The sequence below is a fragment of the Accipiter gentilis genome, chromosome W (assembly GCF_929443795.1).
Source record: "Accipiter gentilis chromosome W, bAccGen1.1, whole genome shotgun sequence".
NCBI classification, from domain to species: Eukaryota; Metazoa; Chordata; class Aves; order Accipitriformes; family Accipitridae; genus Astur; species Astur gentilis.
This window is the reverse complement of record NC_064918.1, coordinates 34148933-34161017: the sequence shown is the minus strand read 5'-3', so window position 1 is coordinate 34161017 and position 12085 is coordinate 34148933.

Genomic DNA, 12085 nt, shown 5'->3' with positions numbered 1-12085 from the left:
AGCTTTTCTTACCATACCAGACAATATGTACAGCCATGCTTTTACCCAGGTGAAACAGGAGAATACAATTTATGACCACCCTGACATGAACGAGGGCATGAAAGAAAACATGTTCAAAATACTCGCTTTTGAAAATGCTACTGAAAAGACACGCAAAGCATTGTGTAATTTGCCGAAAAATGCAGACATCGTTGATATGATAGAATACACGGATCGATCAGTGGACTCACAGAAAGTAGCCTATGCTGCCACAGCTCTCCAAGGAGCTACAAAGAAACACAAGGCCAGTAAGACACCCTTGGTCAAGTGTTCTAACTGTGGCAAACGTGGACACATTAGGAGCAAATGTACAGGTACTGTTAACAGTAAGTGCTGCACAAGTGTAAGAAAGATAACCATACCACCAAGAATACAGGAAGAAGGGAAACTTTACACCGACTGCGAAGGCCCCTCGCGCGACGACACGAATGCAAGGGGCTTGAGCTGCCAGCCCTCAGGCAGCCTCGCAACCACCAGATCCGCCACCGCAGGAAGCTCCAGAGTGGATGTGGAAACCGCAGTCAACATAAAGGGACCATTGGGGTTTGGGCTTAGTGCATTTTTAATGGGGCAATCTTCAACAGCTCTAGAAGGAATTCTGGTAGTCCCTGGGCTTATTGATGCAGATTATTGTGGGACTGTGAAAATTATGATTCATGTTTTAATCCCTCCTGTTTCTATTCCTAAAGGTACCAGAATAGCACAATTAGTTCCATTCAGGTCGTGTGTTCCGAACCCAGGTGAAGTACAAAGTGGAGATGGTGGATTCGGCTCCACAGGGAAACCGCAGGTATACTTTGCCATGGACACAACAAGAGGTAAACCAGAAAAGGTAGTGCAATTGGAAGGGCCCGATGGAGTTGTTGTCAAGAAACCGATGACAATCAATACAGGTGCTGATGTTATGATTATTTCACAATGCATTTGGCCTCCATCATGGCCATCGATCAATCCAAACTTTGGTATTGCAGGGATAGGGGGCACACAAGCCACCTTAGTAAGTCAGCTACCGATTACATTTGTGTTCCCCGATGGTGAACACATTACGACGTGTCCGTATGTCATGACTACCCCAACTGAATTGTTTGGCCTCGTAGGCCATGATTTATTGAGCCAAATGAAGGCAATGTTAGTGACGCATCCTTTTTAGGAGCGGTCACTGAGGGGTAGCCGATTCTGAAAATTAACTGGAAAACAGATGAACCTGTTTGGATTGATCAGTAGCTGCTAAATTCTGAAAGGCTACTAAAAATACAAGGGTTAGTTGAGGACCAGTTGAGAGCGGGACAAGTTGTTCCTTCTACTAGTCCATGGAATACATCAATATTTACCATTCCCAAGAAAAGTGGGAAGCGGAGACTGTTACATGATCTCAGAGCTGTGAATGTGGTGATGCACAGTATGGGAGCCCTGCAGCCAGGTTTGCCATCTCCAGTTATGCTTTCAGAAGAATGGGATGTGTTAATTATAAATCTAAAAGATTGCACCCAGATGGTGCTGAACTGTTCGCCTTTTCGGTACCATCGATTAACAAGGCAGAACCCTATAAGAGATACCATTGGGTCGTGTTAACGCAATGAATGCGCAATTCCCCCACGATGCGTCAGGTGTATGTGGCCTGGGCATCAGAGCCTGTAAGAAAGCAGTTACCTCAGTAACTTGCCACAGGATGAGATTTTAACTCAATTCAGGACATCTTAAGCCATCGCGGAGTAATAATCACTCCTGAAAAGGTGCAAAAGGCAGCACCTTGGAAGTATTTGGGGTGGCACATAAATGCTAGCAATGTTAAACCTCAGAAGGTTCAAATAACATGAGAAATTTCAATGTTACATGATGTCCAGAAGCTTGTGGGAGATATCCAGTGCATGCGGAATCTTTGCGGTATCACTAATGGCAATATGACCCCTCTGGTAGAACTCTTGGGTATGAGAACACTGTGCAGATGAGAAACGGGAAATGACAGAGTTGACCAATTGGTTGCAGCGCCACGGGAGCCTCCTCCAGGGAATCGTTTTCAACAAAGCACGGCAATCATATGCGTTCTTGCACCAACCCGCTAGGATGTTAACAAAGCAATTTGACTTACCACTTACTGATGCCCAAGGTATCGTTAAAGCATGCCCTGATTGTCAAAAGGAAGGGCTGGGCTTGGGCCGTGGGGTTAACCGATGAGGTCTTTTGCCATTGCAGTTGTGGCAAATGGATGTCACCCATGTCACGTGGTTTGGTGCAAAGCGTTCTGTGCACGTGTGTATTGATACCTATCCTGCTGCCATGTGGGCCACGGCATGAACTGGATAAAAGGCCTTACATATTGAATGACATCTTCACGCTTCTTTTGCAGTACTGGGTGTGCCTAAAGAAATTAAGACGGACAACGGCCCAGCCTACGGTTCTACACGATTTGCTCGATTTTGTAATTTGTGGGGAATTCATCATGGTACCGGTATTCCACATCTTCCCACAGGACAGGCTATTATCGAATGGGCCAACCAAACCCTAAAAGAACATGCTGCAAAAACAAAAAGGGGGGAACCCAGGGCTTACTCCCAGAGGAACGATTGGCCAAAGACTTATTTGTGCTAAATTATCTTAGATTGACAGGTGATCACAAAGACCCACCAATGGTAGTGCATCATGTTCTTTTACAGGCAGAAAGGACGCAACAAAGTACAGGAATCATGGTAATGTATAAGGACCCAGAATCCGGGAAATGGTGCGGATCAGCAGAAGTAAAACTTACTGGGAGATCCCGGCTAAGTGGGTCAAGCCATGGCTTCGCACTGATGCTGGACCCAGAATTGTCCCAATGGCAACTGGCACGGCACCGGCGGGTGCTGAAGCCACTGATCCGACAGATTCTAACTAATAGAGTATTACTAGCGGACACTGAGTCCTTCAGACAGGTTTTTAGAACAGCGTGCCTTATTGTATATAGAACTTGCTTTAGGTAAAAAGTGTGTTAAGCATAATTTGATTAAACATAGCGTGATTACGGGAAGACAGTGTGGGGTAAATGTAAAAGTTAGTTAAAGCCAAAATTAGGGGTAAGGTCTATTTCCATTAATAACCTGGGAACGAGTTTGATTGTGTTTCCACAGATACAGGCCCACGACGGACTCCTGTTCGATTTGCACGACCATCATCATCTGGAGCATCATAGATGATGTGGCAATATGAATACCACCTCAGCCAAAAACTAATGTATAGGTCACCTTGGCTAACATAACAGGTCAAGATTCTCTGCGCATCGCAACTGTATCGTAAAGCCCACGAACCAATAGACAAGATGGCTATGACTCGTGCAGCGCGCCTGGCCAGCGAGCGCATGCGTCATAGATTGCAACCGAGGCGGACTTTTGGCACCCGCTGGCCACGTGTGCTAAAACCCGTTCCTCTGCAAATGTATAAATACCGGGATTTTCCGAAGAGCATCGGGCTGGTGTACGGTGAGGCCGTCGTTGCCTATGTGGGGACGCCCACGGAAAGCTGGCACCTACCGATTGCTGGGCTGAGTTCGTGGAGCAAGATGGCACAAGAATGTATGGATGGTTCATTTTCCTCATAGTCCTCATGGTCTGGGTCATTAGGGGTAACAGGTTGGCTCAAAGAATTATGGGCATTATTGTAGTTACTGTGATTGTAGCTATTGTAATAGTTTTACCTTGTTCAGCTTATTAAGGAAAATGGCATCCCAAGTTATTAAGTAAGCCTGGATTGCTCAAAAACAAAAAGAGGGAGAAAGATTTAAACAGAGACCTACAGTGGATTCGACCTTGTTGTGGTATTACAAATACAGACTTACAGCCGCTGCTGGATTTATTGAGGGGCAGCGATAGCTTAACTTCTACAAGACAACTAAGTGCACCGGGACGGCAAGCCTTGACAGCAATTGGACAAAAAATCACATCCTCCATGTCTGGCAGATACGTTCCTGATTTACCCATAAATTTGAAACCTTATGCTGAGATTGATATGGAACACACTGACTGTAGTAAGCAGCATGACAGTGACACCGGTGATTGATCCACATCGGTTAACGCCATGGGACAGTAAGAATGTTTGGGTGTCACTAGCTAAAGCTATTAATCAAACCTCTTTTTGTGTGCTTATGTATTTTATTAGGTATAATGTTGTTTTTACTGTGTTTAATTAATTGTGTTCACAGATCTTTGCAAAGGGCAATACAGCAGGTGTTAAAATTTTACCTCAATCTATTCACAAACAGATAAATTGGCTGAAGAAACATACACAAAGATCCAGCAAGAAACTAGTTGGTTTGATGGGGTGTTAGAGTCAATATTTGGTGGGATAACACCACGGCTAATGTCATTGATTAAGGAAGCCTTACGATGGTTGGGTATATTGATATTAATCTGTGTAATAGTTAAAATTGCGTATGGGTACATGATGAGAGGAGTCTCAAAGCTGACACACCAAGCTCTACTCGCACAAAAAGAAAAAGGGGGAATTGTTGGGAAGTGGCTTGCTGAAAAAGGACATGGGCCTGTGGAAAAGTTGTGCGAGCAGAGTTCTGTGTGAAAGAATGTCAGTTTGAGCAACAAGACTAGGCCTTGGCTGAAAATAGCTGGCTTTACTGATATTGGGAGAAAAACAACAGCTGGTCTCCCTGTTATCAGGAGAAAGACAGGGACGGTGTGACCTTGGCATAACTTCACAAGTAACTTTTGAAGAAGTTCTCATGAGAAAGTTACTGAACACGCGTAGCTGCCAACCACAAGTGGGTGTGTTTTAGTAATGAATAAACATTAGCAATGTACCAATCATATTAGGACTAGTAGGCATAATTATCGCAAACTGTATAAATATGAGCTATCCGTGCAAATAAAGTTGAATCACTTCTATCACTCATATTGGGTCGACTTATGTGCATTCCTCCGCCGCTCCAACAGGAAGTAGTGAATGAATTCCTTGTTTTGATTTGCTTACATGTGCAGCTTTTGCTTTATCTATATATTGGGTTTATGTGGCAGGGGTTTGGTAGCAGGAGAGGGGGCTGCAGGGGTGTCTCCTGTGAGAAGCTGCTAGAAGCTTCCCCAGCTCCAAGTCAGACCCGCCTCTGGCCAAGGCAAACCTAATCAGCAATGGTGGTAGTGCCTCTGGGATAACATATTTAAGAAGGGAAAACCTGCAGCAGAGAGAGGGGTGGGATGTGAGAGAAACACCTATGCAGATCAGTGAAGAAGGAGGGGGAGGAGGTGTGCTGGAAGAGGTGATTACCCTGCAGGCTGTGGAGGACTCCACAGCGGAGCAGATGGCTGTGTCCAAAGAAGACTGTGATTCCATGGGAAAGCCCGTGCTGGAGCAGTATGTTCCTGAAGGACTGCACCCCATGGGAGGGACCCATGTTGGAGAAGTTTGTGAAGAACTGCAGCCCATGGGAAGGACTCAAGTTGGAGAACTGTCTCCCATGGGAGGGACCCCACACTGGAGCAGGGGAAGAGTGTGAGGAGTCCTCCCCCTGAGGAGGAAGGAGCGGCAGAGACAACGTGTGATGAACTGATCGTAACCCCCATTCCCCATCCCCTTGCACCACTGGGAGGGAGGAGGTAGAGAAAATCAGGAATAAAGTTAAGCCTGGGAAGGAGGGAGGGGTGGGGGAAGGTGTTTTAAGATTTGGTTTTATTTCTCATTATCCTGCTCTGATTTGATTGGTAACAAATTAAATTGATTTTGTTTTTTTCCCCCAAGTCGAGTCTGTTTTGCCCATGACCATAATTAGTGAATGATCCCTCCCCATCTTTGTGTCAGCCCACGAGCTTTTCGTTATATTTTCTCCTCCCCATCCTACCGGGGGGGAGGAGTGAGCGAGTGGCCTCATGGTGCTTTGTTGCTGGCTGGGCTTAAACCACAACAACCTATTAAACTGTCTTTATCTCAACCCATGAGTTTTTGCACTTTTACCCTTCCAATTCTCTCCTCCATCTCACTGAGGGGGGAATGAGTGAGCCGCTGTGTGGTGCTTAGCTTCTGCCTGGGGTTAAACCACAACAACCATTTAGCAATTTTCCTGGCAGTTCAGAGCCATGCAGAGCTTTTTGACTCATATGGCTATCCCCCAATAAACATTCTTTTTCCCAAAAGCATTGTGTTGTTTTTAAAGCACAATGCATTGGGCATTGCTTTCCAGAGGAAGCAACTGCAGCATCCTCTCTCTACAGCCTCTAGATACCACTATGTCTTTTTCCTATGTAATCATAACAAGGGGAGTACCCTTTAAACAGCTTTTAAAACTGTATTTAATGATTTAGTTCAAAACGATCAGATTGTGATGCATTTTATAAAAAATGAATATGGAGCTTTTCCTGTGACCAGGGCTACTCAAAATATTTTTCAAAAGATCCAAATGTGCATTTCTTGTAATGATTTTCATAAATGTATTCTGTAAATAAGACTTACAACGTAACTGAAGGGCTGTGTGTTTGTGTTCTTTAACTACTCCCCCCATACAGAGAACAAAGTTGAAAGTTTTTATGAATATTCTAAAGGAAACTTTATAGGGTAAGCTACTGGGCTTTAGGTATCTTTTACTTCTTAGGTGGTGTGTGGTGCTTCTCGGTCTTTAAATTTAATTTAACACTTTTAATTTTTCCAGGAGACCCCAGTTTGCTGTAGTAACCATGACAGAAGATGAGACATTCACCTCAGCTATGGCTTTCATAAAAATATTCCAGCCTTTAGGTGTTCTCAGGCTAGAAGGGGCACAAGTCTGAAGGATGTCTCAGACTAAATCGAGCAGGCTGGACCTCTTGATAACATTGGCAAGTGGTGAGCAATTGCATTGTGCATCACTTGTTTTGTATATTCCAATTCTTTTACTATTATTATTATTGTCATCCATCGAAATGACTGGAGCCTAAATCCACTCACCGACTGATGCCCAGTTAGTTCCTGAGCAGCGATCCACCCCCCCTAGGCCAACTCCCCCCAGTTTATATACTAGACATGACATCACATGGTATGGAATACCCTGTTGGCCAGTTTGGGTCAGCTGCCCTGGCTGTGTCCCCTCCCAACTTCTTGTGCCCCTCCAGCCTTCTTGCTGGCTGGGCATGAGAAGCTGAAAAATCCTTGACTTTAGACTAAACACTACTTAGCAACAACTGAAAACATCAGTGTGTTATTAACATTCTTCTCATACTGAATCCAAAACATAACACTATACCAGCTACTAGAAAGAAAATTAACTCTATCCCAGCTGAAACCAGGACAGTATATTTTTTTCCCAGTTTTTCCTACATTATTTACCCACTTTTTCCCCATAACTTCACCCATGCCTGTCAGTGTTTAAGAGGCATTTGGACAATGCCCTTAACAACATGCTTTAACTTTTGGTCAGCCCTGAAGTGGTCAGGCAGTTGGACTAGATGATCATTGTAGGTCCTGAAATAGTCTAGTCTATTCTGTTCTATTCTGTTCTGTTCTATTCTAGCATAATAGGAAGGTAAATTGATGATCTCATCTTGGATAATTTCTCTTTGATGTCTTCTCTTCAGTGCTGGAGTTTAGAAAACTATTTGCTCTCTGCAAGCAAGAAAAATTTGGAAATGGGACACATTATAAAAATCACAATCCTTTGTATAATGCCTTTTATCAACCACAAAACCCTTTTGAGGTTTTCTAAGTATTTTGAAATAGATTATTAGGTTAAGATACTTTATTAATGCCTCTAGAGAAAAGTTGATGCTGAGATGCTTCTTTAAGACTCCTTCCTCTCTGGCAGAAAAATAAGTTTTTAAGAACTATCCTGTTTCTTGAAGGGTTTTCCTTGACACTTTTTCAGAAATATGCTAAAATGTTGCCTACTTTCACAGAATCAACAAGAGATTGTACCTGAGAAATGCAAGAAGAAAATAATTAAAGGAGGTATGGTGTAGAATTTTTTCACAGGAAAACACTGTTTCTTTCTATGGTTCTTTTACAATTAATTTTTGCTCAACACAAATTGGTTAAAAAGTTCTGTATCTGTGTGTTGGGTTAACCTTGGCCAGCAGCTGGACATCCACCTAGCTGCTCACTCAATCTGCCTCCTCAACAGGACAGGGGGAGAAAATAAGATGGGAAAGCTCATGGGTTGAGATAAAGACAGGGAGATTGGTTACCAATTACTGTTATGGGAAAAACAGACTCAACTTGGGGAATATTAATTTCTTGCCAGTTAAAATAGATTTGGGTAGTAAGAAACAAAGACAAAAATTAAAACAACACTTCCCCCCTCCCCCCTTTCCCAGGCTCAAAATCACTCCTTCACTCCTGACTCCTCTACCCACCCAACCCTCCGAGTGGAACAGGGGGGATGGGGAATAGGGGGCATTACAGTCAGTACATAATGGTTCCTCTCTGCCGCTCCTTTTGCCTCACATTTTTACCCTGCTCCAGTGTGGGCCCTCTCCACAGGCTGCAGCCCTTCAGGAGAAATCTGCTCCAGTGTGGGCTCTTCCATGGGCTGCAGTCCTGTCAGGAAAACCTGCTCCAGTGTGGGTTCTTCACGGGCTGTAATTACTTCAGGAAATATCCACCTGCTCCTGTGTGGGGTCCTCCATGGGCTGTTGTGTGAATACCTGTTCTGGTGTTTTCTCTGCCACAGGCTTTGGGGGAATATTTGCTCTGGCACTTGGAGCACCTCCTTCTCTGACCTTGATGCTTGCACTGCTGTTTCTCACCTTTTTTTTTTTTTTTCTCTCCTCCTCTATGTGTGGCAGTTTTGCCCTTTCTTAAGTATGTTTTACAGAGGCTCCACCAACTTCACTGATTGGCTCAGATTTGGCCAGCAGTGGGTCCGTTGTGGAGCTGGCTGGAACCAGCTGTGTCTGGCACAGGGCAATCCTTGGTGTCTTCTCACAGAGGCCACCCCTGCAGCCCCCCCTGCTACCAAAACCTTGCCATGTACACCCAATACAATCTGTGAAGAGTTCTAAAGCTATTTCATGATGAAATTTCAGTCTAGGGATACTTACACTCAATTTTCATGTTAACTTTTTCAAGAATAAAAAGAGTCAGACTTTGTTATCTGAACTATTTAAGTGAAAGAGAAGCAGCCTGTCACATGGTACATAATAGTTGTCCTAAGTGCAACATATCCATCTTTGAGATGGTTTAGGATATCTTTCAAGCATTTCTCTTTTTAGGATAGCATACCTATGCTCCATTTAGCTTTTCAATCTTCCTTTTGTAGTAGGATACCAATGTGAGCTCTGATGACACTGCCTGTGGTATGAATTTTGGTATTAGAGTCAGTCCCAGCAATAGCACATTAAGCACTGATGGTCTCAGGATTAAGATAGCCAGATGTGGGCTTTTTCTATAGTAGTCTTTTTGTTGTCTTTCTGCTGCTGAAAGATGAAGCATCCATAGTAAGGAGTACTAAATAATGATAATTTTTGTAATTCAACAGTCTCCTCCACTTTTGAGTTAGTGTACAATGATGGTGCACAAATATTCCTACAGCCAACCATTTAAAGAAGGATTTCCATATCATACTTATTCAGGATGCCTCTTCCTCTTCTGCTTCTCAAACAATTTTTTCCTCAATTTCATATTTTTGGCTGATCCAAATACTCACTAACAATGCCTATTGTACACTGAGGAAAATTTGTATCATCTGCAGCACCTGTAATATTCTACAACAGGAGGCAATGACTACATCACTGCACAATGGCATTTAATTAAAAAAGCTCAAAAGTAAAGGCATGCTTTTTTTTCACTAAAAAAAATTGAAAAGGGAAGCAGGTTTGAAACCAGTCAGTAACAGTAGCTAATTGACCATGCACTAAATCACTTGGCCCCTGCAGGCAGACAGTAAGCAGAAGGGAGATGATTGCTGTGACTTTTTTGTTTGTTTTTAAATCTGTAGCTGGGAGTATGAGACAGCACAAGATCAAAACATGACCCAAAAGACCACGCCTTTAGAAATTCACCTCACATTTTACATAAATTAAGTTGTTTTTAAAGCTGATTTGCCAGCTTTCCAAAACTGAAAAGACAGTTTAGTGTCAAATATTTGGCTATTAAAGAAAAAAGGAATAAGTCTACATGGTTCACAAAATGCTCTTTTCTCTGAAATCAGACATTGTCTTATTAATGAATGCTCAATCAACTCTTATTTATCATGAGACAATTGTATTTATAACGTAAAACAACAGCCCATTGTCGATTTCACCAAAATGATGGTTTAAGGACAAGTCAACCACCATGTGAAATGTTTTCCTTCTAGTTGAAATAGCTCGGAGTTGCTTTATGTCAATAAAAGATTTGTTGCCATAATATGATACAAAATACAAGGCTATGCATAAAAGCGATTTCAATTCCTTCAGTAAACAAGTTATCTAAAAAAATTTAGGTGTAGAATATGAATCAGAACAAACTGGTAATAATTAACCATTCATAAGTGGTCCCTAAGAGAACAGAATCTTTACTCAGCAGTGTAATCTAGCACAGCTGCATCTACTGAAGGCAAAACACTATTAGGCCTTTTTTGTTCTGTCTCAACAAAACACAGAAACAATAGCAGCAAAATGGCCATGCCACCTTTTTTGTTATTTCAATTACAGGGTGCCATAGCATTCCCCAGCATACAATTCAGAAATCAGATAGTTCTAGTGGTGACGCTTGATTGTTTGCCTGCAATTTGCAATACTACCAGACAATCTATATCACTTTTCATCGCAATTCCACACTCTTTATTTGTGAATTTCTGAAGAGGGTTCTGGAAACAGATCCAATTCATTAAAAAGGCTCAGGATTTCCATATAAATCAGAGTGTCTGAAAGGTAGTAAGGAACCAAAATCAAATTGTATATAAAATATGATGTAATAAACCTGAGTTACATATCCACTGAAGTGTGTTTCCAATTGCAAAATCTTGGATTAAGATGAAAATTACGAGTCTAATATTATTGTGCCTCAATACTAGTCTGAAGTTCAGAACACATTGATCTGTACTTGATAAAAAAGCAAACAAAAAAGCCAGTTGTTTGAGAATAATCTTAAATTCCTCTATATTCAAATAACAATCCAGGAAGCACAAGACAAGAAGTCACTGATGATTTCAATGAAAGATAAACTTGAATTCATTACAGAAGAATGTTTATAATGCAACTCTGCAACAGAAAACCTATATGTTGAACAGCTGACTGCAGAAAGAAGTACGAATTGACACAGGGATAGGAGGGTAATCAGACCAAGAAATACCAATATAGAAATCTTCCAGTAACTAATAACAGTTTGTTACTGCATTAGCTCTTTGATTTCCTAGAGTAAATGAGGAGTTGCTTATTATTTTGATTTACAATTAACAGTTGCTATTTCTTTTCAGAAAAAAAGAACGAACAGCAAGTGTGTGGAATTTTGTTTACTGTTAATCAACAGATCTGAACCAAAGTCTTCACAATACTTGATAATACATTTAATTATACAATACTCTCAATCACAAAAATAAGCAGAACAATTAAGCTGCATAAGGCCTTAAAATTACAAGCACAGTGTGCACTGTTGGAATATTACTTTGTTTACAAATTAGGCTACTTATAATTAAGTTTATCTTTCATAGTTTTATTCAAGCAAAATGCATTCAAGGGAAAGGTGTCTTACAAAGTTTATTTTACTATGAGTTAATATAAAAATGTCAACATTATCTTCTCGTCCCCTCCCTGCACTGTCCTGGAGTGACTGGTGAAATTTCCACGCAATACTCCAAAAACAAGCTCTTACACTAAACAGCCAAAAGTAAGCCTGAACAGACATCTGCAAACTTGCAAATTGTTTATTGTGAAGTTGGATAAACTTCTAGGTTCTTTCTATTGAAATACTGCATTTCTACAATGCTTAAAAATATGTTGCCCACAAAGTTTTTCTAAGTTCTAAAAGGCTTACTGATTTCAAAGAAGTACTTAGTGGCCTTAGTAGCAATCATGTAAATTATATTTATGTTATAAAAATGACAGGACTCTATTTACTTCAGTTAAGATCTATTTATTTTTCCCAGTCTTTGTTACTTAGAGAAATACATGCAAAACATTATTTA